This window comes from Palaemon carinicauda, chromosome 26 (assembly GCF_036898095.1).
Source record: "Palaemon carinicauda isolate YSFRI2023 chromosome 26, ASM3689809v2, whole genome shotgun sequence".
Taxonomy (NCBI): Eukaryota; Metazoa; Arthropoda; class Malacostraca; order Decapoda; family Palaemonidae; genus Palaemon; species Palaemon carinicauda.
In genome coordinates this window covers 82,178,166-82,183,165 of record NC_090750.1, presented here as the reverse complement: position 1 = coordinate 82,183,165, position 5,000 = coordinate 82,178,166, and the positions used below count along the sequence as shown (strand labels likewise).

The 5,000-nt window shown below is 37.5% G+C and overlaps 1 protein-coding gene across 3 annotated transcripts in view; it reads right to left on the bottom strand.

The window, feature by feature from the left end:
• Hsl (hormone-sensitive lipase) overlaps positions 1-5,000 on the bottom strand; it is a 455,124-nt gene that overhangs the window by 133,311 nt on the left and 316,813 nt on the right. For 2 of the 3 annotated variants that reach the window (XM_068349817.1, XM_068349815.1), the window contains exon 3: positions 94-166. The exons of the other annotated variant lie outside the window; for it this stretch is intronic. The gene's annotated coding sequence lies outside the window, so the exon portion shown is untranslated. The remainder of the gene's footprint in view (positions 1-93; positions 167-5,000) is intronic. 3 annotated transcript variants of the gene reach the window in all.

The window sequence follows — 5,000 nt, the reverse complement described above, 5'->3', positions numbered from 1 at the left end:
CTACATCAATAATTATACAATGAAAATCAAGGCCAAAAAATAATGAACATTTCTTTAAGCTGACCAATATAAGAATGAAAATAAACTACTTACCAGACAGGGACTCGGGACTCCACTATTTTTCTCTTCTACTTCATTCAGGTTTGGACTGTCTCAACTATAATTCCTAAATAGGAAAAAAAAATCTATAATAGTTTCCAATCATTCAAACATTAATATTTAAAAAAAAAAAAAAAAAAAAAAAAAAAACGCACAATCGTTTTTTTACATCAAATGTATTATATAGATTGTAGATGGAAAAATTTTTCATCGGAAACAATAACCAACAAAAAACAAAATTACAGATATTATAGATATTACTTCTAGTTCAAGAAAAGAAGAACCCTTCAAGAAAGCGCACACAATAGAATTGACTTTACAGAAACTGCAAAATAATTTACATCCTTTTGAAAATAATTTTTAACTCTAAAGAGAATTTTTGTTACAGTGAGCATAGCTAAACTGAAATAATAATATATATAATCTATAGCCACAACAGAGATCTTGGTAAAACTTAAGAGTGTAAATATGATGATCCTCTTATAGGTATTTTCAGTAATAAAGTGAAAAGGAATTACTTCCAATTTTGGAACAAGAATAAAATGTTTACCTTTTCTATCACCATCTATAGAGTATCACACAATGAGAATGATTTTCAATTTCCAAATCTGCTGTTATTAAACATAGCTTTTCATAAACCAAATCTTATAAGATCCGTCATAGATTATCTAATATATGAATAACTTCCGGGACCCTTTATAGCGAAAACAGACAGTAAGATCATGAGAATTAAAAAGTAAATCCCATATTGAAGAAAATATAATTCTGCATTGCCTAAATGAAAATGAAGAATTCGGAAAAAAATATTTTACAAGGACTTTTAAATCTCAAGGAGCCTTGCCTGACTTGAATAAAGACAGGCAAGGAAAGCAGGATATTTTTTCTTCCACTGTTTGTCTAGTTTGGGATATCCTGGAACAGAAGATTTAAAGCGGATGAGCGAATTAGAGGTTTACGTGTGTTACGTATTCTCAGATCGCATACAAATTGACACATTGTATTAGATTTTTAGTGACTTGTGCTAAATTATATGTATAAACGACGTACGTTATTAAAATATCCAAATTTCTTATAGTCTGCAAAATAGACTAAACAGAAAAGAAAAGCTTGAATGAAAACTTCTATGGTTGTGGAAACAAGTTGACAGCCACGATCTAGGTAAATAAACTAGCTCAATCATGGTTGTGGAAACAAGCTGACAGCCACGGTCTAGGTAAATAAACTAGCTCAACCATGGTTGGGGAAACAAGCTGACAGCCACGGTCTAGGTAAATAAACTAGCTCAACCATGGTTGTGGAAACAAGCTGACAGCCACGATCTAGGTAAATAAACTAGCTCAACCATGGTTGTGAAAACAAGCTGACAGCCACGGTCTAGGTTAATAAACTAGCTCAACCATGGTTGTGGAAACAAGCTGACAGCCACGATCTAGGTAAATAAACTAGCTCAACCATGGTTTTGGAAACAAGCTGACAGCCACGATCTAGGTTAATAAACTAGCTCAACCATGGTTGTGGAAACAAGCTGACAGCCACGATCTAGGTAAATAAACTAGCTCAACCATGGTTGTGGAAACAAGCTGACAGCCACGATCTAGGTTAATAAACTAGCTCAACCATGGTTGTGGAAACCAGCTGACAGCCACGGTCTAGGTAAATAAACTAGCGCAACCGTGGTTGTGGAAATAAGCTGGCAGCCATGGTCTAGGTTAATAAACTAGCTCAACCATGGTTGTGGAAACAAGCTGACAGCCACGATCTAGGTAAATAAACTAGCGCTACCGTGGTTGTGGAAATAAGCTGGCAGCCATGGTCTAGGTTAATAAACTAGCTCAACCATGGTTGTGGAAACAAGCTGACAGCCACGATCTAGGTAAATAAACTAGCTCAACCATGGTTGTGGAAACAAGCTGACAGCCACGATCTAGGTTAATAAACTAGCTCAACCATGGTTGTGGAAACCAGCTGACAGCCACGGTCTAGGTAAATAAACTAGCGCAACCGTGGTTGTGGAAATAAGCTGGCAGCCATGGTCTTGGTAAATAAACTAGCTCAACCATGGTTGTGGAAACAAGCTGACAGCCACGATCTAGGTAAATAAACTAGCGCTACCGTGGTTGTGGAAATAAGCTGGCAGCCATGGTCTAGGTTAATAAACTAGCTCAACCATGGTTGTGGAAACAAGCTGACAGCCACGATCTAGGTAAATAAACTAGCGCTACCGTGGTTGTGGAAATAAGCTGGCAGCCATGGTCTAGGTTAATAAACTAGCTCAACCATGGTTGTGGAAACAAGCTGACAGCCACGATCTAGGTAAATAAACTAGCTCAACCATGGTTGTGGAAACAAGCTGACAGCCACGATCTAGGTTAATAAACTAGCTCAACCATGGTTGTGGAAACAAGCTGACAGCCACGAACTAGGTAAATAAACTAGCTCAACCATGGTTGTGGAAACAAGCTGACAGCCACGATCTAGGTTAATAAACTAGCTCAACCATGGTTGTGGAAACAAGCTGACAGCCACGATCTAGGTTAATAAACTAGCTCAACCATGGTTGTGGAAACAAGCTGACAGCCACGAACTAGGTAAATAAACTAGCTCAACCATGGTTGTGGAACAAGCTGACAGCCACGATCTAGGTTAATAAACTAACTCAACCATGGTTGTGAAAACAAGCTGACAGCAACAATCTAGGTAAATAAACTAGCTCAACCATGGTTGTGGAAACAAGCTGACAGCCACGATCTAGGTAAATAAACTAGCTCAACCATGGTTGGGGAAACAAGCTGACAGCCACGAACTAGGTAAATAAACTAGCTCAACCATGGTTGTGGAACAAGCTGACAGCCACGATCTAGGTTAATAAACTAGCTCAACCATGGTTGTGGAAACAAGCTGACAGCCACGATCTAGGTAAATAAACTAGCTCAACCATGGTTGTGGAAACAAGCTGACAGCCACGATCTAGGTTAATAAACTAGCTCAACCATGGTTGTGGAAACAAGCTGACAGCCACGATCTAGGTAAATAAACTAGCTCAACCATGGTTGTGGAAACAAGCTGACAGCCACGATCTAGGTAAATAAACTAGCTCAACCATGGTTGGGGAAACAAGCTGACAGCCACGATCTAGGTAAATAAACTAGCTCAACCATGGTTGTGGAAACAAGCTGACAGCCACGATCTAGGTAAATAAACTAGCTCAACCATGGTTGTGGAAACAAGCTGACAACCACGATCTAGGTTAATAAACTAGCTCAACCATGGTTGTGGAAACAAGCTGACAGCCACGATCTAGGTAAATAAACTATCTCTAATGCCACAGGATAAGATCCAAGAAAGTAGACTGAGGTGGTATGGTCATGTCATGAGAAGAGATGAACAGTATATTGGGAGGAGAGTGATGGAAATGGGGATACTGGGAAGGAGAAGGAGAGGGAGACCAAAGCGAGGGTGGATGGTCTGTATCAAGGATGACCTTCGATCAAAGATATTAACCGGTGATGAAGTGTGGGACAGAGGTAGATGGAGAACGCTGGCCAGAAACATCGACCCCACATAAAGGTGGGAAAAGATGCACACAAAGAAGAAGAAGAAGAAGAAGAAGAACTAATATCATCACAACAGATTTCATGGTGAAATGGGATAAATAGTTAATCTTCAAACTTGCACCAGCCACCAACTCAGACATTTATGATAGAAAAAAATAATAAAGCCTTGGTTGGAGGCTATGATTTGAAGGTAGTTTACATTGATTAAGGTAAATATTATATCGGTTTACAACAAAAATAATAGGAATAGATAAATCTCGGACACCGGACATCAATAATTATTGCACGCGCAGTACCAATCAAAATAAATTAATAATATAACGATATTTCGAATCTCTATGTAATTTTTATTCACAAAACCCTTTAAATTTAAATTCGAATACAAAATTAGTTTAAATTATATAATTATCAAAATAATATATATTCAAAAGGGATTCAATTATTTCTAATAACTGTATAAGAAATTTTTTCCCCTAAAATCGAGGGGCTTAATTTGCTTATGCGCAAGGTTGCTGGGAATGACAGCAGCAGTAAACAAAGGAAGAGAGGAAATCCATTTCAAACATTTAGAGACAATTTGAATTAGCTAATTAAAGAATAAAATAACTTGGATCAAAGCCTCGTCATGTTTTCCTTTTAAATGTTTTCATTTGTGTTGGGCCAAGGATTACGTCGACGAGATTTCAATTTCGATTTTTCGATTTTTCTGTTATTTTTCTTTATTTATTTCTCCTTTTTCATTTCCTATTTGTGTACATGGAAGGTCTTGGTCGCTCTCGTAGCCTTATTATTATTATTATTATTATTATTATTATTATTATTATTATTATTATTTGCAAAGCTAGAGCCCTAGTTGGAAAAGCAGAATGCTATAAGCCTAGTGGCCCAACAGGGAAAAATAGCCCAGTGAGGAACGGAAACATGTGGAAAGAGTAGGCCAGACTATTCGGTGTATGTGTAGACAATGACAAATGAGCCGTAACCAGAGATAGATCCAATGTAGTAGTATCTGACCAGTCATAGGACCCAATAATTTTCTAGTGGTAGTATCTCAACGAGCAGCTGGTGCCTTGGCCACCCGACTACCTATAAATCGTAATATCTCTTAAATCGTAAGATTGGCATCCCCATAAAGACAATCGAATTGAAACCTGTTCCAATGAATTACATTCACCCTTTTAAAATATATTCGTTTCTATATAATGAATAATCTCTCATCTGCCTATAGCCCACCAGACCTTGTGACAAAGGTACCAATGTGTGTGTGTGTGTGTGTGTGTGTGTAATTTGTATATCACGTACTTAACTAATTATTTATGACATATGTCTGCTAATTACAAAAATCTA